This window comes from Lepus europaeus, chromosome 13 (assembly GCF_033115175.1).
Source record: "Lepus europaeus isolate LE1 chromosome 13, mLepTim1.pri, whole genome shotgun sequence".
Classification (NCBI taxonomy): Eukaryota; Metazoa; Chordata; class Mammalia; order Lagomorpha; family Leporidae; genus Lepus; species Lepus europaeus.
The window spans coordinates 52,758,850-52,781,615 of NC_084839.1; the positions used below are offsets into that span (position 1 = coordinate 52,758,850).

At 39.8% G+C, this 22,766-nt stretch overlaps 1 long non-coding RNA gene and 1 pseudogene across 1 annotated transcript in view; one reads left to right on the forward strand and one right to left on the reverse strand.

The window, feature by feature from the left end:
* Positions 1–18,538, reverse strand: part of LOC133772166 (uncharacterized) — a 101,550-nt gene extending 83,012 nt beyond the window's left edge. Inside the window, exon 1 of the long non-coding RNA XR_009867757.1 lies at positions 18,470–18,538. This is a non-coding gene — a long non-coding RNA (uncharacterized LOC133772166). The remainder of the gene's footprint in view (positions 1–18,469) is intronic.
* Positions 18,539–19,807: 1,269 nt separating this feature from the next.
* Positions 19,808–22,372, forward strand: LOC133772338 (small ribosomal subunit protein uS2m-like; annotated as a pseudogene).
* The last annotated feature ends 394 nt before the right edge of the window (positions 22,373–22,766 follow it).

Genomic DNA, 22,766 nt, shown 5'->3' on the forward strand with positions numbered 1-22,766 from the left:
GATTTAAAAGATGTGGTTATCACAGGTCTGTTGAGGGGGAAAACTACTGCATAAAATAACTAACTTGGAATAAATATTTTGCATCGGTAAAAAAAAAGGAATATGAATTGGAATGGAGAAAGTCAAATTATACTTGTTTACAGATGACATGAATCTATATATAGAGGAACCAAAAGCCTCCACACTAAGGTACTATTGAGACTTATAAGAAAGTTTGGTAAATTGGCAAGATATAAAATTAAACACACAGAAATCAATAGCCTTTGTATACACAGACAATGCCACGTCTCAGAAAGAACTTCTAAGATCAATCCCATGCACAATAACTGCAAAAAAACTTAAAGACATTAGAATAAATTTAACAAGGAGGTGAGGGCTTTCTACAATGAAAATTACAAAACATTAAATAAAGAAATGAAGAAGACACACATACGAAAAAAGGAGAAATCTTCCATGTTCGCGGATTGGAAGAATCAATATCAGCAAAATGTCCATACACTGAAAGAAATTTACAGATTCAATGTGATCTCAATCAAAATACTGACATTCTTCTCAGATCTAGAAAAAAATGTTAATTGCAGCACAGTTCACAATATCTAAGTTATGGAATCAACCTAAATGCCCATCAGCCGACAATTGGATAACAAAAATATGGCATATATATATACACACACACTGTGTAATATTACTTAGCCATAGGAAGAATGAAATCCTTCCTTTTGCAACAAAATGGGTGCAACTGGAAACAATTACACTTAATGAAATAAGCCAGTCCCAAAAAGACAAATACCATATGATCTGCCTGATCTGTGGTAACTAATAGAGTACAAAAATGTATGTATATGGGTGAAATTAACATTTTGAGAATTGGTTACTATTTATAGCTCTTGTCTATACTCTTGAGGAACAGCGGTTTTTCTCTTCTTACTATTTGTTGAACTCTTTACTTAGTGGAGTGTTAATCTAATGATTATAAAATAAAGTCACCATGGCTCCCTAGGCTAATCCTCCGCCTGTGGTGCCGGCACACCGGGTTCTAGTCCTGGTTGGGGCTCTGGTTCTGTCCCGGTTGCTCCTCTTTCAGTCCAGCTCTCTGCTGTGGCCTGGGAAGGCAGTGGAGGATGGCCCAAGTGCTTGGACCCCTGCACCCACATGGGAGACCAGGAAGAAGCACCTGGCTCCTGGCTTTGCATCAGTGCTGCACGCCGGCCATAGTGGCCATTTGGGGGGTGAACCAACAAAAAGAAGGAAGACCTTTCTCTCTGTCTCTCTCTCTCACTGTCTAACTCTGTCAAAAAATAAAAATAAAAATAAAGTCAAAGCATGTCATTGTGAAAATGAAAAGAGGAAGGAGGAGGGAGGGTGGGAGTGTGGGTAAGAGGAAAGATAGAGTGGTATATATCACTATGCTCCTAATTCTATATATAAAAATACACGAAACCTGTTCATCTTACATAAAAATATAATGAACAAAAAAGAAACTGAAGGAATGAAGAAAGTCCATGAAAATGAAATCCAAAAGAAAGCAGGAGCGGCAATACTTAATTACAGATAAAACAGTGAAAAAGATTATTACATAATGGTGAAAGATTCCATTAAGAGAAAAATAATAATTATAAATTAAATTATATATGTAAATTATACATATTCACATATATATCCAATAATAGGGTACCTACATTTATAAAATATTAATAGATAGTAGAAAATAATAAACAATGATAGTAGCATACTTTGGTACTCACTTGCAGGGTTGCTCATTAAGACAGAAATTCCACAAGGGCAGTGGAAGATGGCACAAGCACTTGGGTTCCTGCCACCCACAAGGGAGACCCAACTGCAGTTCCTGGGTCCTTGCTTCAGCCTGGTTGAGCCCCAGCTATTACAGTCATTTGGCCAGTGAATCAGCAGATATAAGATAGTCTCCCTCTCCCTCTGTCTTTCCTTCTTTCTCTGTACCACTCTGCCTTTCAAATAAATAAAATCAATCTTAAAAAAATAAAATAAATTACAAAATTAAACTGTACCCTAAATAAAATAGACCTAAAAGACATCTGCAGAATATTCCATCCAAAAGTTGAAGAATACAGATCCTTTCAAACAGCACAAGGGACACTCAAACAGCACAAGGACAGATTTCATGATAAATCACAATACAAGGTCTGAACATACTAAAAAAATTATAACCATATCAAATTCCATTTCAGACCATAATGCATTAATACTAGAAACTGATAACAAAAAGGCTTTAGAATTTATATAAGTATGTGGAAATTAAACAACTTACTCCAGAACAGCCAGATATATCAAAGAAGAAATGATGGAGATTTTTAGGGGCTGGCATTATGGCGCAGTGGGTTAAGCCACCATTTTTTACACTGGTATCCTATATCAGAGTGCTAGTTCAAGATCTAGCTACTCGGCTTCCAATCCACCTCATTGCCTATTGCCTAGTAAGGCAGTAGATGATGGCCCAAGTAGTTGGGGCCCTACCACCCATGTGGGAAACCAGGATGTTGTTCCTGTTCCTGGCTTTGATCTGGCCCAGACCTGGCTGCTGTGGCCACATCGTCAGCAGACCAGTAACTAGAAGATCTCTCCTTTCTTTCTCCCTCTCTGACTCTGTATTTCAAACAAACCATTCTTTAAAAAAATCTTCAAATGAGTGAAAACGGATTTACTGAAGACACAGGAAGCAATACTAAGAGGAAAGTTTAAGGCAACAAATGCCTTTATCAAAATAGTCATTAAGGGGGGATTTCCAAGATGGTGGAGTAGAGAAGGAGCTTACTGCTCTAGTCCAGAAGAAGATTAAAAAATTGGAGAGAGTGCAGTCTCAGAGAAGAGTTAGGGAGAAAATGGTAGAGGAAACAATCGAAATTAGAGGGACACGGAGGACCTACGTGGAGGGCGGGGATGCCCACAGCTCAAGACTGCATCAGCATGAGCCTACACACCAGCGTTGGAAAGTGAGGCAAGACCAGACTGCAGCAGCCCAAGCCATTGGTGCTAAAGCTACAGGAAGAGCCCAGAAGGAACCCTGCTTGGAGTCTGGTGGGAGATAGTGCACCTGCCAAACTACAGGAGAAAAAGAAAAAAAGGAGGGACATGTATCTCTCTCCCTGATCACTTTACAACAGCATCCTATAACAAGCTGATTGAGCAGGTGTCATTTTGAACAGGCAATAGCTGCACCAGCTCCTGTCCATACCCAGCAACTGGCCAAGTGGAGACTCCTGACTCTGATGGGGAGAACTAACAGGGGCTAGGAGCTTATGACTGTGAGAGGCTTCTGTACCAGGACTGTGGAAAAACAAAACAAAACAAAACAAAACTGAGGCTTTGTGGGAGGACTCAAGGTGTGGCTGGGACTTTGGGCAGTCACTGTGGGTAGACTCCACACGCTCAGGGCTTCCTGGTTACCTTGTGAGGGACATTGCTGGGAATCTGAGCTTACACTGAGGACTGCACAGATCCTTTCCACTGGAGCTAGCACTGGTCTCCTTTGAGGAGAGGAGCTCAGCTGAGCAGAATAAACTTCCCTTCTGATTAAAAAAGAGATTTACCATGCCAAACCTAGGTGTGTCACCTTAGACACACCATTCAACCTGGAGAACTGAACAGAGCACCCTGGCCACACCCATACAACCCTTTAGATATTCACTGAAAGCAGACACTCCACTTACCTACAGAAGGAAAGTACAAAGATAGAAGCCACCACAGCAAACAACAAAGAAGAAATCAACAAGTATCTGCACAAATGCTGAAAAACTAATGTACCAATTCAAGAAACAAGAATAAGGAAGACATCATGACACCCCCAAAACAACACAACACTTCATTAGTAGATTGTGAAAATTAGAATAGATGGAAGCAATGGAATTCAAAAAACTGATTCTAAGATTACATAGAAGTAATCAGAAGCAAATACACAAACTACTGAAATTCATTCAGGACATGAAAGAAATTAGGATCTTAAAGAGAAATAAAAATGAAATGAAGAATTCAATAGAACATGAAAATGAGATGCTTAAGAGAAATCAAAATGAAATGAAGAATTCAACAGAAAAAAAATTAAAAATGCAGTGGAGAGCCTTAAAAACAGAATTGGTGAAGCAGAAGAAAGAATATCAGACTTAAAACAAAGCACAGAAAAGTATACAGTCAAACCGAAAACAAGAAGAGGAAATTAGAAAAAAATGTTGGGAATCTATAGGATACTATCAAATGACCCAAAAAACGGATTCTAGGAGTTCCTGAAGGCATGGGGGGAGAGAGAGAGTGCGCGCGTGAGAGAGAGCGAGAGAGAGAGAGAGAGAGAGAGGATTAGAAGAACTTTTTAGTGAAATATTAGCAGAAAACATCCATGGTTTGGAGAAAGAAAAGGACATCCAAGTACAGGAAGCACACAGAACTCCCAATAGATATGACCAGAAAAGATCCTCACTATGATGCATTGTAATCAAACTCACCACAGTGAAACAAAGAGAAGAGGATAATTTTAAAATGTGCAAGGGAGAAATGTCAGATTACTTGCAGAGGATTTCTAATTAGACTCACAGTAGACTTCTCACCGGAAACACTACAGGCTAGGAGAGAATGGTGAGATATAGTCCAAGTCTTAAGAGAAAAAAAACTGTCATTCCAGAATATTATACCCTACAAATTCTCAATTATGTATGAAGGCGAAATAAAGACAACCACAACAAACAGAAATTGAAAGAATTTGTCACCACCCATCCAGCCCTACAAAGGATGCTTTAAGGATGTGCTGCAGCCAGGAACACAGAAACATTGTCATCACTACAAAAGAAGGTACAAGAAAATCTCTCAGTAAAAGATCAAAGGAAATTCAAAGTAAAAATTGGAATATTTTTGGAAAAATGGCAGGGCAAAGTCATTACTTATAAATAGTCACTTTGAATTTAAATGGCCTCAACTCCCCAGTTAAAAGGCACAGACTGGCTGAATGGATTAAAAAATAAAACCCATCTATTTTATGAATACAATAAACACATCTATCCAACAATGACACACAGACTGAAAGTGTAAGAATGGAAAAATATATTCCATGCTAACAGTAACTAAAAAAGAGCTGGTTTACCCATCTTAATATCAGACAAAATAGACTAATAAAAAATCTGTCAAAAGTGACAAAGAAAGGCACTATATAATTATTAAGGGATAAATTCATCAGGAATATGTAACTACTACAAATGTATATGCACCTAATTACAGGGCACTGGGCTATTTAAAATAAATGTTAAGGGATATGAAGGGAGAAATAGACTCCAATACAATAGTAATGGGGGACTTGAGTACTCCACTTTTATCAATGGAGAGAACAACCAGACAGAAAAATCAGCAAGCAAACAGAATTAAGCGACACTATAAAACAAATGGAAGTTTTCATCCTACAGTTGCAGAATACACATTCTTCTCAGCACTGTATGGAACTCTCTCAAGAATTGAACACATACTAGAACATAAAGCAAGTCTCAGCAAATTCAAAACAATTGAAATCATGCCATGCATCTTCTTGGACCACAATGGAATGAAGCTGGAAATCAGTAACTCAGGAATCTCTAGAACATATGAAAACACATGGAGACTGAACAACATGCTCCTGAATGAACAGTGGATCACAGAAGAAATCAAAAGAGAAATAAAAAAAAATTTCTGGAAAAAAATGAAGATTAAAAATACAACATATCAACACTTATGGGATACAGCAAAAGCAGTGTTAAGAGAAAAGTTTTGAGCAATTGGTGCCTACATCAAAAAAATGGAAAGGCACTAAATAAATGTACTATCAATGCAGCTTAAGGATCCAGAAAAACTACAGAAAACCAAACCCAAAACTAGTAGGAAAAAATAAATAATTAAAATTAGAAAAGAAATAAACAAAACTGAATCCATAGACACATTACAGAAGATCAGCAAAACAAAGAGCTAGTTTTTTGAAAAAATAAACAAAATTGACACATCATTGGCCTAACTAACCAAAAAAGGAGAGAGAAGACCCAAATCAATAGAGTTAGAGTTGAAAAATTAAATGCAACAACAGATACCACAGAAATAAAAAGAGTCATCAGAAATTACTACAAAGAGCTGTATGTCAACAAACTGGGAAACCTAGAAGAAACAGATACAATCCTGGACACATATAACCTACCTAAATTAAACTATGAAGACATAGAAAATCTAAACAGACCCACAACCAAGACAGAAATTGAATCAGTAATAAAGGCCCTCCCAAAAAGAAAAGCCCAGGACCAGATGGCTTCACTGCTGAATTCTACCAGACATTTAAAGAAGAACTAACTATAATTCTTCTCAAGTTATTCAAAACAATTGAAAGGGAGGGAATCCTCCTAAATTCTTTCTATGAAGCCAGGATCACCTTAATTCCAAAACCTGAACAAGATGCAATAAAGAGAATTACAGACCAATTTCTCTGATTAATACAGATGCAAAAATCCTCAACAAAATTCTAGCCAACCGAATCCAACAACACATCATAAAGATCATCCACCCAGACCAAGTGGAATTTATCCCTAGTATTCAACGATGGTTCAACATTCACAAAATAATCAATGTGATGCATCACTTTAACAGAGAACAAAACCATATGATTTTCTCAATAGATGCAGAGAAAGCATTTGATAAAATACAACAACCTTTCATGATGAAAAGCAAATTGGGTATAGAAGGAACATTCTTCAACACAATCAAGGCAATTTATGACAAACCCACGGATACCATCATATTGAATGGGGAAATGTTGGAAGCATTCTCACTGAGATCCAATACCAGACAATGATTCCCCCTCTTACCATTGCCATTCAATGTAGTCCTAGAAGATTTAGTCGGTGCCATTAAGCAAGAAAAAGAAATCAAAGGGATGCAAACCGGGAAGTAATAAGTCAAACTATCCCTATTTGCAGATAAATGATTCTATATATAGGAGATCCAAAACACTCCACTAAGAGACTATTGGAACTCATAGAAGAGTTTAGTAAAGTAGCAGGATATAAAGTCACTACACAAAAATTAGCAGCTTTTGTATACATGGACAATGCCAAGGCTGAGTTGAGCTTCTAAAATCAATCCCATACACAATAGCTACAAAAAAAATTAAAAACTGTGCAATAAATTTAAGTAAGAATGTCAAAAATCTCTACTTTGAGAATTACGAAAAAGAAATAGAAGATCCAAAAAAGGGAAATCTTCTATGCTCATGGATTAGAAGTATAAATATCATCAAAATATCCATTCTTCCAAAGGCAATTCATAGATTCAATGCAATACATATCAAAATATCAAAGACATTCTTCTTAAATACAGAAAAAATGATGCTGAAATTTATATGGAAACACAGGAGACCTTGAATAGCTAAATCAATCTTATACAACAAAAACAAAGTCAGAGGCATCACAATACCAGATTTCAAGGCATACTATAAGGCAGTTATAATCAAAACAGCCTGGTACTGCTACAAAAATAAATGGATAGATCAACAGAACAGAATAGAAACACCAGAAATCAATCTAAACATCTACAACCAACTTGTATTTGGTCAAGGAGCTAAAACCAATCTCTGGGGCAAAGAGTCTCTTCAACAAATGGTGTTGGGAAATGTGGATTTCCACATGCAGAATTGGAGAAAAAATCCACTCAACATGGGTTAAAGATCTAAATCTATGACCTGACACCATCAAATTATTATAGAACATTGGGGACACCCTGCAAGACATTGGCACAGGCAAAGAATTCTTGGAAAAGACGCCAGGGTCACAGGCATTCACAGCCTAAATCAACAAACGGTATCACATCAGATTGAAAAGTTTCTGTATGGCAAAAGAAACACTCAGGAAAGTGAAGAGGCAACTGACAGAATGGAAGAAATTATTTGAAAACTATGCAACTGATAAAGGATTGATAACCAGAATACACAAAGAGACCAAGAAACTCCATAACAAAACGATCCAGTGAAGACATGAGCCAAGGAGTTAAACAGACATTATTCAAAAGAGGAAATCCAAATGGCCAACAGACACATGAAAAAATGTTCAGGATCATTAACTGTCAGGGAAATGCAAATCAAAACCACAATGAGTTTTCACCTCACCCCAGTTAGAATGGCTTTCATACAGAAATCAACAAACAACAAATGCCTGCAAGAATGTGGGGGAAAAGTTACCCTATTCCACTGTTGAACTGCATCAATTTCACACATATGATTATGTGTGAATTGAGCTGCAGTTAGCATAGAGGTGCAGATAACTGTTTCCTTTACTGATTTCATTTCCCTTGAATAAATTCCCAGGTGTGGGTTGACTGGGTCATATGATAGGTCTATATTCAGATTTTTGAGGTATCACCAACTGGCTGATCATTTCAGGTATACAAAGCCAAGAGACTATGGCAAAAAAAAAAAAATGCCCTACATTAAGGATCTCTGAGTCAGACTCCAGCAGAAAGAAGTGGCCATAAAAGAAGGATGTATTCTTCTCTGAAGGGAATAGAGAACTTCCACTTTGCTTATGATCTTGTCCAAATACTGACAGAGTTTGAGGACTCAAAAAGGCTTCCATAGCTCATGTCAAAGTCATCAGGTGGTCACTGATGTCCTACATAAAAGTTTTAATTGTTAAATTAACAGTAGGATTCACTGTGCAATAATTCTCCATTCAGAACCCTTGTATTCAATGAGTTGTTTTATGAGAATTAACTGTAAAACTAGTTCACAGTTTGTGAACAAATTATTGAACTCTTTACTTATTATAGTCAGTCTTCTGTGTACACAGTTAACTGAAAATGGATCTTAATGGAGAATAGGACTGGCAAAGGGAGAGGAAGGAGAAGGAGGGGGTAGGAGTGTGGGTATGGTGGGAAGAATAACTATATTCCTAAAGTTGGGCTTAAGAAATTTGTATTCCTTAAAGAATAAATTGTAAAAAGTCATAAGGGCTTAAGTTAGACAACTATACTTGTACCTCAAGAAACCCGAAAAAATAAGAACCAAATAGATTTTTAGTAGAAGGAAAAAAGTAAAACTAATGAATGAGACTAAAAATTCAATACAAAGGTATATTATCTGAATTTATACTATAAAACTACAGTAATTAATATAGCACGGTATTGACATAAAAATTGCAGGGCATGAGGGCAGCCATGGTGCAGTCAGGCCAGGCCCGGGGACTCCGCATGTAGTAGCTTCCCCCTGGGCAACCCACTACTACCTGAGCTGCACGGAGCCACATGGAGCCAGCCCGCGAGCTAACCCGAGCCAGTGGCCTGGAGCCAGCCAGTGAGCATCCTGGAGGTGGCGGTGCAGGGAGCGGCCGGCAAGCACACATGTGTCCCCGGCCGCCGCCATGGCGGATAGTGGCTCCTGCCCCCAGACCGGGCAGCGGTGGCCCAGGGCCCTGCGTCTACTTCCAGAGCCCCCCTGGGGCGGCCAGCGAGGGCCCCAGCGGCACAGACGACGGGGGGCCCTTGTGGTGCCAAGGAGGGGTCACCATGAAGTGAGACCACAAGGAGCTCCGCAGGTGCCTCAACCTGGAGGACTGGATCCTGGAGCAGCTCACGCGGCCACCACAGTCCCTGGCAAGAGGACGGTTGGGTACCAGATGAAGAGGAACCAGCCTGTGGACGATGATACTGGCAGCCTCTTCTCCAGTGGGCCCTATGAGAGGGAAAATGAGGAGGTGGACGCCATCTGTGCAGCGCTGGACAAGAAGATGGGGCAGAGAGGAAGTTAGATGGGCAGAGTCCGAGTTGTTTACAAGGAAGCTTGACTGGGCACAGGCATCAGGAGAGATGATGTCAGCATGTGGAAACCGAGTGCATGATAGGGTAACCTTTAAAACGACTGGCTGGTTTCTCTTCCCCTCCCCTATAGCATTGAGGTTTTTTTCTTTAAAAGAGGCTTACTATGCAATAATAAACAAGTTCCTGCTTGACTCGACTCCCCACTGCATCTGATTGTCTCTGGGATCAAGGGAGCCTGGGGAACAGGCGAGTGGTGCACTTACCTTTCCTCAGACCCAGTCCATCCTTGTTCGGGTGGACGAAGACCCTACACCATTGACATAAAAATAAACACAGAGACCAACAAAACAGAATAGAGATCCAAGTGTTAAACTCATGAACCTATAACAAACTCATCTTTCACAAATTTCTAAGAACATGTGCTAGAGAAAGCAGAATTTTTGAATATTTGCTGCTGGAGAAATTAGATATCCATATGCAGAATGAAACAAGATTTCTGTATCTCTTCATGTACAAATCATCAACTCAATATAAAGACCCAAATACAAGAACTGAACCTCCGAAAATACTAGAAGGAAATATAGGAAAAGCTCTTCAGTACAATGGAACGGACAAGAACTTTTTGGATCAGACTCCAAAAGCACAAAAGCAAAAAAAGACAAATACAGTTTCAACAAAGAAGCTTTTGCATAATGAATAAATTGAGTGAATAGATAATCTACAGAATTGGCAAAATATTTTGAAACTGTTGATCTGACATTAACAGTAAGAACATAATTTAGAACTCAAAGAACTCAATAAAGAAACATATCAACCAATCAAACAGAAAAATGGGAAATAGATCCCATTATAATATTTTTCAAAAGAAGACATACATATAGCCACCAGGTACTGAAAAAATGCTCAGTGTCATCCATAAGTGAAATTCAAATCAAATCCATAATGAGATATCACCACATAGAGATTGGGCATGAACAAAAGGATAAAATATAACAAGTACTGAAGAGGATGTAGAAAAAGGGAACATTTCCACACTGTTGGTGGGATTGTAAATTATTACAGCCATTGTGGAAAACATTATGGAGGCTCCTTAAAAAGTTGAAAATAGAATGACCGTGTGATCCAACAACACTATCATGTATATTCAAAAGATGTGAAATTAATCTGTTGAAGAGACACCTGCACTAATGACACCTGCATTAATGAAATACTATTCACAGTAATGAAGAAATGGAAAAAAAAAAACCTAAGAGCCCATGAATTCATAAATGGACAAATAAAAAATGGTATGTACACACAATAGAACACTATTCAGCCACTGAGAAGAACAAAATCTTGTCTTTTCTAGCGACATGGGTGGAACTGAAAATCATTATGTTAAGTGAAATAATCCAGGCACATAAAGACAAGTACCTAAGTGTCTCACTCAAGTGTGGAATTTGAAAAAAAAGTTCTCATAGAAGCTGAGAAGAGATTAGTTTTAACTAGAGGCTGGAGTGCATAGTAGGGGGGTGGGATGGGGAAGGTTGATTAATGACACTAAATATAGTTAAACAAGAGTAAGAAGAATTGGAGTTCTATTGCACACTAAGGTGACTATGGATAGCAATAATATAATGTGTGCATATACATATGTATACATATGTATGTATATATAACAATAAAAATCTACAAGAATAGTTGGAATGTCTTCATCATACATGTTTCAGCAGATATGTTTACAGTGAGTACCAAAACATCACATGGTAGCATATAAATGCATAATTCTTGCATATCAATTAAAAAAAGAAGTGCATGAATAGTAAAAAGAACAAAAGCAGAAACATCTCTAATAAGCAACTTAATAATAAGCCTAAAGAAGGGTGTAGCACTGTGCAGCAATGAGTTAAGTTGTAACCTGCAAGGCTGGCATCTCACTAGATTTTTGGTTCAAGGTCTGGCTCTTCCATTTCCAAACTAGCTCCCTGGTATTGCACATGGTAAAGCAGTAGAAATTAGTCCAAGTGCTTGGGTCCCTGTTACTCATGTAGGAAACTTGGATGGAGTTCCAGGTTCCTGGATTTGCTGTGACCCAGCCTCAGCTATTGTGGCCATTTATGGAGTAAAACATTAGATAGAACACTTCTTTATCTATTCCCCTCCCCTTTGTCTCTCCCTATCTCCTTCTGTAACTCTTTCAAATAAATAAACAAATCTTTAAAAAAACCTCAAGGAATTTGAAAAATTAAAAAACTAAAATTAAAGAAATTTAAAATCAGTTCAGAAATTAATGAAATAGACTAAAAATATGAATGATTAACAAAATGAAGTGGTGGTATTTTGAAAATATTAACAAAAGAAATATTTAACCACATTAAGAAAATAAAGACTCAAAGAATAAAATTAGTGACAGAAAAGGAGACATTATTGCTAATACAAAGAAATACACAGGAATGTAAGACTATCTTGTATCATCTGCCAGCAAACTGCAACCTAGATGAATAAATTCCTAGAAACATACAACCAACATTGAACCAAGAACAAGCAGAAAAATTAAAAAAGACCAAGAGGCCGGCGCCGTGGCTCAACAGGCTAATCCTCCGCCTTGCGGCGCCGGCACACCGGGTTCTAGTCCCGGTCGGGGCACCGATCCTGTCCCGGTTGCCCCTCTTCCAGGCCAGCTCTCTGCTCTGGCCAGGGAGTGCAGTGGAGGATGGCCAAAGTGCTTGGGCTCTGCACCCCATGGGAGACCAGGATAAGCACCTGGCTCCTGCCATCGGAACAGCGCAGTGCGCCGGCCACAGCGCGCTACTGCGGCGGCCATTGGAGGGTGACCCAACGGCAAAAGGAAGACCTTTCTCTCTGTCTCTTTCTCACTGTCCACTCTGCCTGTCAAAAATAAAAAAAAAATTAAAAAAAAAAAAACAAGAAATAAAGATAGAGACAGTAATAAAAACTATCCAATCAAACCAAATGCCGGACAAATGGCTTCAGTGTTGAACTTTACAATAAAATACCAGACAACTGAATTCAATACGCCATTAAACAGATATTTACCCTGATCAACTGGGAATTCTCTCAGTGATACAAGAATATACATGTTATTAAGTATGATATATCTTATTCACTAAATGAGGGACAAAAACCATAGGATCATTTCAATAGACATAAATAAAGCATTTGACAAAATTCAATATTCCTTCATGTTAAAAACTCTCACAACAAATTAGACAAAGAATGTACATACCCCAATACAAATAAGGCATGCTTGACAAACTTGTAAGTAAAACATAATGAATGGGTAAAGTGTTTAAAACCTATATGTATGCCTATTTTCACTACTTTTATTCAACATAGCATTGGATGTCCTAGCCAGACAATAAGGCAAGAGAAAGAAAACAAACACATTGATAAGGAAGACCTCCAATTCTTTCTTTCTGCAAACATGATCATTTATACAGAAAATCCTGAAGACCCCACCTCAAAATTTTTCCAACTAAAAAGAGAGTAAAGTTGCAGGGAACAAAAGTAACTTCCAAAAATCCATACCAAATTATGTGATAAAGAAATGAAAATAGCAATCTCATCTACAGTTGCCATTAAAAAGAACATGACTTGAAATAATTCTAATAAAGTAAATGATATCTACAAAGGAAACTGAAATGTGGATGAAAGAAATTGAAGAGGATGCAAATAAATGGAAAGATAGCCCATATTAATAGTAAAATTATTTACATGTCCATAGAGTTCAAAACAATTTAGAAATTGAATGCAATCCATGTCAAGCTACCAATGACATTATTTAATTTTTTTTGAAATATCATTCAAATATTTTGTAGAGAGCCACAAAGAACCTGAACAAAGACGTCTCCAGGACAATGAACAAAGCTGCAGGTATCACATTACCAGACCTCAAATTATGTTACAAAACCATAATAACCAAAACAGCATAGTACCAGTTAAAATCAGATGCATAGACCCATTGAATAGAATAGAGAGCCCAGAAATAAGTCCATGTACCTACAGTCAACTAATTTTTTTTTTTTTTGACAGGCAGAGTTAGACAGTGAGAGAAACAGAGAGAAAGGTCTTCCTTCCATTGGTTCACCCCCCCAAATGGCTGCTGCAGCTGGCGTTGCGCCAATCTGAAACCAGGAGCCAGGTGCTTCCTCCTAGTCTCCCATGTGGGTGCAGGGCCCAAGGACTTGGGCCATCCTCCACTGCACTCCCAGGCCACAGCAGAGAGCTGGACTGGAAGAGGAGCAATGGGGACAGAATCTGGCGCCCCGACCGGGACTAGAACCCGGGGTGCCAGCACTGCAGGCAGAGGATTAGCCTGCTGATAGTTAATAATGGAAAGAATAGTCTATAGTTAACAAATAGTGCTTAGACAACTAGAAATCCATGTGAAAAATAATGAAATTAGGCCATTACCTTACACCATTTTTGTAAATCAATTCAAAATAGATTTAAAAATTAAATGTGAGACTTGAAACTATAAGAAAGTGTGACACTGGTTTGTACTAGGAGTATTCGTATCAGACTCAGTAAGGCAACAAAAACAAAAAAAGAAAAATTGGGTGGCAAACAGAAAGCTCTTGTATGGCAAAGGAAACCATCAAGAATATAGAGAAAATTTATAGAATTGTAGAACAGATTTGCAAAATAGTTAACAAAGAAGGGCTTAATATTGAGTATGTGAGTAAGTCCACTGCAGTGGCTTTCAATGTGGTAAGCCTGGGCTTCAGCAGAAGTCAGCTTGTGAAGAGCCCTGGCAGCTCTGCCAAGAGTTGGATCACTGGAAATGGACCTGCCCTGGAGTCGAAGGATGCCCAGGTCAGAGCCACAGATCTTATTGGCTCTAAGCTGAAAAGCCCTTCACTCAGCCCAACTTCCAAAGTGACCACTGCAGCTGAGGGGATGGTCAAGTAGGGTCAGCAACATTGCAGGCAGAACTGTAAATTTCTTGTTAGAGATGCCCCCTGCCTTGACCTGGCCAGCTCTCCTCCCAGGCCAGCCAAGTAATGAAAGTCAACAGAGTGCCTTCCCCTAGGAGGTTCACACCTCCCTTAGGATATACCCCATGTGAAGAGATAGATAGGTCTGGGCCTCTTAACTTACAAGACCTAAAGCCCAACAGATTATTATCAAGCCCCTTCTATCAGGTTCTATTTGCCTCTCAATCAGAAAAATTACTTGTAGCTTAGACAGCACCTTTCTTAGCACATCTAATAATGACTCTGTCCTTTGTTCTAGACCCTGTCTAGCACACTTGGGCCTCATTCCTTTGTAATCATAACCTCTACTCTACCACCAATGGCTCTACTTCCAACCTGTGTGTACTGATGGTCCTCTTCCCCACTTAATGCTGTATAATTGTTCAAACCTGGTAAATGCCACTCTTAGGATCATTGGTTACTATCCTCACTCTGTCTTTTATGACCTTGTCTAAATATGATCAGAGTCGGCAAACTTGGAAGGCTTCCATAGCCTTGGCAACTCATGACGACAGCCTAGGGTGGTTACTGGTGCCATAAACTAGAGTGTCAATTTGTTGGGTCAACAACAAGAGCCACTGTGCACTTGCTCCTCATGTGGGATCTCTGTCCTTAATGTGCTGTACATTGTGATTTAATGCTATAACTAGTACTCAAACAGTATGTTTCACTTTGTGTTTCTATGTGGGTGCAAACTGTTGAAATCTTTATACTAAATTGATCTTCTGTATATAAAGAGAATTGAAAATGAATGTTGATGTGAATGGAAGGGGAGAAGGAGCAGGAGAGGGGAGGGTTGCGGGTGGGAGGGAAGTTATGGGAGGGGGAAGCCATTGTAATCCATAAGCTGTACACTGGAAATTTATATTCATTAAATAAAAGTTAAAAAAAATAAATAAATATCAAAAAAAAAAAGAAATCCAACAACACAATAGCCATAATTCAAATAACTATTTGAAAAATGGGCAAAATATCTGAATAGACGTTTTCCAAAAGAATATATATAAACAGCCTACAGGAACATGAAAAACGCTAACGTTACTGATCATCAGGGAAACAAAAGTCAAAATAAGATATCGCCTCACTTCACTTGTTAAATTGGCTATTATCAAAAAGACAAAAGATAACAAGAGCTGGTAAGTTTGTGGAGAAAAGGAATCCTATGTAAACCATTGATGAGAATATAAATTTCTATGGTCATTATGGATAACAATATACACGTGATTCAAAAAGTCAAAGCAGATCTACTATATGATTCAACAATCCCACTACTGGGTAAAGACCCCAAGGAAATCAGATCAGTATGTTGAAGATTATCTTTAATCCTATTATTCAGATTATTCAAGACATGGGATCAACCCAAATGTTCATCAATGGATGAATAAAGAAAATGTGGTACATATAAGAGGAGACAGAAAGGGTTACAGTTAGGCAGGCAGATAAAGAGCTGGCCATAGCTCTCAGAAAGAGAACAGAATGTGAAAAATTGTTTGATGTTGTGTCTTGGAAAACCCACTAATCACTCTCAAGGAGCTCATTTCTGAGAAGTAGATGGATGTTAGCAAAAGTACCAGCTGAGCTCAAAAATCTTCTAGCTGCAAAATTATTTGGCTCTAAGACTGCTTGTTAAAAAAGAAAAAGAAAAAAAAAAAAGTTAGCTGACGAGAGGCCCTAACCCAATGATTGGCTATTAATCTTGTTGATGTCTTATTTTCAGGATTGACCACTTAGCCAATCAAAATAAATCCCCAATTACCAAGATAAAACTGTGCCCCAAAGTGAGCCTGATGGATCCCTCCTCTAGGAGCCCCTTTGTTGCTGAGAATGTTTTTGCCTTTTCCTTCATCAGTAAACATGCTTCTCCTCACTCCTCCCTATCTGTGACTTTCACTCTTTATTGGCATGGGACAAAAATCTGGTCAGAATCCATTCAAGTACTGACACCAGAATTCCTGCATCAGACACATAATGAAACATTCAACCACATAAAGGATGAAACATGGACTCCTGGAGGACGTTATGTGAAGTGAAATAAGCCAGGCACAGAAGGACACACACTGTATGTTGTAACTCTTAAGTGGAATCTAAAATTGTTGATCTTATGCAGTGAAGAGAATACTGGCTACCAGAGGCTGGGAACGGAAGGAGGTAGGGAAAGCCTGGTCAACAAGTACAATGTTATAGGTAGAAAGAGGAATGAATTCTGTTAATATGTTGCACACTAGGTTGAGTATATTTAACAGTAATATATTGTGTTTTCTGAATAGCTATAAAAGGAGAATTTTTAACATTTTCACCACAAAGACATGATAAATGTTTGAGGTAATGGAAATGCTAATTAACCTACTTTACACAATGTGTGTGTGTGTGTGTGTATAAACATCCCATGGTAACCTACAGGTATGTAGAATTATGTCTCCATTAAAAACAAAATAAAACTAAAACAATCAGGGGCAGTTCTACATAACAGTGAATGATACAAAAAGGAAATTAAGAAAACAATGCCCTGGGGCCAGCGCTGTGGCATAGTGCTGGTAAAGCCTCTGCCTGCAGCGCTGGCATCCCATATGGGTGTTGGTTCGAGCCTGGCTGCTCCACTTCTGATCTAGCTCTCTGCTATGGTCTGGGAAAGCAGTGGAAGATGGCCCAAGTGCTTGGGTCCCTGCAACTGAGTAGGAGACCCAGAGGAAGCTCCTGGCTTCGGATTGGCCCAGCTCCAACCATTGCAGCCATTTGGGGAGTGAACCAGCAGATGGAAGACCCCTCTCTTCCTCTGCCTCTGTTACTCTGCCTTTCAAATAAATAAATAAATAAATCTTTAAAAAAAGAAAACAATGCCATTTACAATCGCAACAAAAACATTAACTGCTTAGGTATAAACAGCAATTGAAGATTCATATACTGAAAACTATAGATACTGATAGAAGAAAGTGGAAAAAATGGATAGAAATCTTGTGTTCACGAATTGGAAAAATTAATATTGAAAATTTCTATACTACCCAAAGCAGTCTAGTGAGTCAATGCGATTCTTATCAAAATTCCACTGTTTTACAGACATCAAAAACAAATTATCTTAAATTTGAATGGAACCATAGAAGACCTCAAATAGCCAAATCAATCAATCAAATAGAACAAAGCTGGAGCATCATGCTAATTTCAAAAGATAGTATAAAGCCACTGAAGTCAAAACAGCATGCAGCTGGCATTAAAATAGAGACATCAGCTAAGGAAGCAGATATAGAAAACTTAGGAATGGACTCATCCATTTATGGTCAACTGATTTTTTTTTTCCAAAAATGCCAAGAATTACATTAGGAAAAACAAACTTTCTTCAGTAAATAGTGTTGGGTAAACTGTATATCCACATGCAGAAGAACAAAACTAGATCTTTATTTTGCACTAGATATAAACTCAAAATGGATTAAAAGCTTAAATATATAAGACCTTATATCATAAAACTATTAGAGAAAAACATAGGGGGGCAGGCCATTTGATATTAGTTTAGGAAATAAGTCTGTGGATAGGATCCTAGTGTTATGGGCTGGGTTTATGGCCTAAATTAGTTTTCCAGGTCCTTGCCTTTTACTTAGAATTCTAAATACAGGCCCAAACACGGCATGCAGTGTGATAAACCTTATTTTCAAAGTGAGAAAAATACACAGGCCCTTTAGGGCTTTATTTAGTAAAAAGGGGCCAAAGAAAGGGAATTATCATACCCCTCTCTGCTCGTCCGGAGTCCTCATGGAGGAGAGTGAGCATTCCGTCTTCCTAGCTTTTTATGCACTTAGAAAAACGGAAGTGTTTACGTGGTACCACCCCCACGTCACAGATAAGAGGAGGTACTTCCTGGGGAGGAGTCTCCTGATTGACAGGTAGATGAACATGTCAACACAAAATGAAGAATTTGCGCTTCCAGCTCATGAACTTAAAATTATCTATCTAATGTTTACCACATCACTAGAAGCACAGACAAGAAAGCAAAAATTAACAATTAGTAAACAATTAACAAAGTGAAGTGATATCCACAATTGGGAGAAAATATTTGCAAACTATATATAGGGGATAAAGATCCAAATATATAAGGAATTCAGACAACTCAGAAAGAGGAAACAAGTTATCTAATTATAAAAGGGCAAAGGACCTGACCAGACCTTTCTCTGAAGAAGACATAGAAATGGCAAACAGGTACATAAAAAAGAGGTCCACATCACTAATCATTATGGAATCACAGCTGTTGCGTCTTTCATTTAGCAGAGGGCTAAGCAGAGAAAAGGGAATGGGGAAGCAGGACGGAAAGTGGAAGAAACCAAGCAAAAACACAATTTCTAAACACCAGCTTTAGCCTGATGCAGCAAGAAACTGTAGAATGTAAACTGAAAGCATGTCCTTGCAAACATTTTTTAAAAATAAGAAAGGAAAGAGGAAGGAGGAGGGAGAGCAGGTTGGGGTGGGCAGTTTCATTATGCTCTTTAAACTGTATATATGAAATACATGAAATGTGTTCCCTTTATGTACATTTTAAAAATCACAGCTCTTAGAATGGAGTTTATGAAAAAGTTAAAAGATAAGTTTTAGAGTGTCGGACCCTCGCCAGCGAGGGTCCAACGCAGTCACGACACGGTCACTGTTCATCAGTTCTCAAGGAACTTTATATTTGTGGGGGCAAAAGGAAAGTGGGGAGAGGAGAAAAGAAGGGGAGGGGCGGCGGCAGCCGCGCTGGCCCACCCAGATCCCAATGTCCCTTTATGCTGATATCGTCCAGTCAGATGAAAGGGCACGTATAGCCTCAGGTTGAAAGTTCATCTGTTTCACCTGGTTCTTCCTAGTTGTTTATGCAGTCTGTCCTGCCTCAACTTCATCTGTTTCACCGGGTTCCTCCAGGTTGTTTATGCAGAGTCCATTCTGTTTCATCTGTTTCACCTGGCTGTTTTCGTAGGCCTTGTGGTCGACCGATTGCTGTAAACCATGTAGAGGAGGTTCCCACAGGTGGCCAGCCTGCGGTTCCCCACATTAGAGAGGATGTAGAGAAAAGAGAACTCATATCTTTGGCGGGAATGTACATTAGGAGAGCCATCATGGATAATGTATGGAGGTTCCACACAAAGTAAAAATAGAACTACCCTAGGCTCATTAATGGTTGGTACAGGAGCAGATACAGAGGGGTATAGTTTGCTGAACCAGCACCTAATTTTCGGAGCCAAAACAGATCTACCAAGATCCTGGTGACTGGGCGAGCCCCTCAGATGTCCTGGCTTCTGGAGCCACCTAACGAACCAGTGTGCTTTTTGGCTTTTTTTTTTTTTTCTTTCCTGCTCATTTACTGGTGCTGCCCTATAACAATTTAAGAAGTATTTTAAGTTGGTACTCTGTGTGTTTGTTCTTCCTTCCACTGCCTTTAAATCTCACCCTAAAAGATTATATTCAACCTCTATCAAACAGGAACCAATTCAGAGTTATTGATCCTCATGGTACCTCATTCAAGCAGGCAGAAGGATCTGTAGAAGTCTGGCTTTATAAGTAAACAAAGGACAAACAAAAAATGAACACAAATATGCCTTATGCCTTAGCATAAATGAAAACAAATATCCCCATGCCTCAGCCTAGCCACTCCTTTCTGCTCATGCACTCTTTCCCTGTTGATGCTCCAGATCCCCGTGTTTATTCCCGCTGATCTCACCTGTGCTTATCCAAGTGCCATCAGTCTTTAAATACCCAGGTCAAACGGTAGTACTTCCACAAAGCGTTCTGCAATTCCCCAGAGTTTGGTTTAAACAGGCCTACAGAGTCTTTGATTCTAGTACTCTCTCTCACAGAAGGCGGAGTCTCATTCATTTCCCTTCAACTATGAGCTAGCTTTAGTGAATTAATTTTAATGAACAGATTGTGACAGAAGTGACTTTTAAGAAAGGCTAGATTAGAAAAGGTCACCGGCTTCCACCTGGCACTGTTTCTGCAGACACAGGCAAGCTGGAGAGACCAGGGAGATGGTTCACAAGAAGACAGAGTCGGAGTGCCCGGGGAGCCGCAGCTGTGCCGGCCAACCAGCCCCTCGAGTCTAGTCAGCCAGCTGCCAGGCATGCAAACAAACGAGCCTTCCGATGACTACAGCCCTTCGACTTCTAGTTGTGTGGCTGAGCTTCCAGACTATAAGAAGCAGAGGCAAACTGTCCTAACTCCCTAACACAGAACACTAGCAGCTAATAAGCACCACTAAGTCTTGGGATGACCTGTTACACAGCCGTAACTGAAAAATCTCACTTTTCTGGATCATTGTATCTCTGCCTGCGAAGTGCTTTATTTTAGTTTTTTACTATTGTTATTACAAACTTGTTCTATCTCCCAGCCTACACTGCTCAGCCCTTGAAGGCAGAATGCACAGACTATGGATTTTTCTTGGCTTCAATAATGATTTTCTCTAAAATGTGCTCAAAATCTTAGTGAATTTGTAACTTCCAATGTAGACAAAAAGCACCCTATTAAGACACTGTTCTGTTTTTGTCTGGTTCCAAATTCCTATCTATAATTGTCAAGTGTACTCATCTACTTTAATTAAATTATGGCCTTGTAGTACATTGAGGCCAACGATAACAAGAGGAAATACTGACAGGAACTAAATGTAAAAGAATACTTATAACATTTAAAATATATAAATTTTAAGCCATATATAAATTTTCTGATATATAAATTTTCTGATACTATGACAGGCCTATATGAATATTAAGTATTGTTACTTCATAATACCACATTTTAAGATGATTCTAGAAAAAAAGTGGACGAGATAATTCAGCTGGTTAACAGTCATTACCTTTTAAAAACAGACTCTCGCTCGTCCTGGCCATGCTGCGGTGCCTGCTGTGCGTAGGTTCCTGGCGCCGGCCCCAGCTCTGCAGGCTGCAGGACGCTGGGCAGCGGTCCATGCGGCGGTCAGCGAGCACCAGGACCACGGAGATGTCAGAGACCGGGTTCTGAGGGAGCCGCTCAAGCACACGGACTTATTCAACGTCCAGGACCCATTCTCCGTGAAAAGCCTTTTCAACTTCCCGCTTGCGCCTGAGAGACAAAGCCGGCTGTCGACATGGGTTCATGGAGCCCTGCCTCTTTGGGAGCTGCCTGGCCTGAGACATCATCGACCTGGAGCAGACGGCCTCGCACCCGCAGCTGGCCCCGGATTTCACCGCCCATGTGGCCGACGGTGAGGGGGGCGTCATCCTGTTCGTGAGCCAAGCCGGTAGCTCTCGCACTTGGTCGAGAACGCAGTGCGAGCCTGCAGCAAGTTCACCCACACCTGCTACTTCAAGGACGGCCTGCAGTCCAGCGCCAACCTCATGGTCTTCCTGCACTCACTCAACAACGTCTTTGAGCCCCACGTGGCCGTGAGAGACGCAGCCAAGATGAACATCCTCGCAGTGGGTATCGTGGACACCACCTGCAACCCCTCCTGGTTCCCAGCAACGGCTTCTCATCCCCGGCGGTCCACCTCTTCTGCCGGCTCTTCGGAGTCACCATCAGCGCGCCGAGGAGAAGCGGCAGCAGCATCTCCGTGGACACGGCCGGCTGCAGGAGAGACCCAGAGCCTCAGTCTTCGATGGCTGGGAAACACAGGTCTCCCGGGAGTCTGAGTAGCCATCGCTGCCGCCTTCACGTGGCCCCGTGCAGGAAAGCTCCGAGACCACCCGGGTTTTTCTCAGTGCTAATCTCCTTCAGCCGCACCCTGGGGTGGTAGCCTGGGTGTGGAGGCAGAGGAGTGAACCTCTGGCTAGCTCCCAGCTGCAGAGCAGGTGCACATCCCAGCAGAAATAAAGCTTAGAGTTGGGCAGGAAAAAAAAATTAAAGACTCTTCCTTAAATGTCAGCATTTCTAGGGAGCACAAGTGTCTAAGGGAATTGGAAAGAAATGAAGCTTTTCATCTGGGTGGTCCTGCCTTGGATATTAATCTGTTGATTAGGCAGTTTTTTAGGCCAAGTATGAATATCCTTGTGCTGGTGCCAGTTTCAGCCTAGCCACAGAATTCCA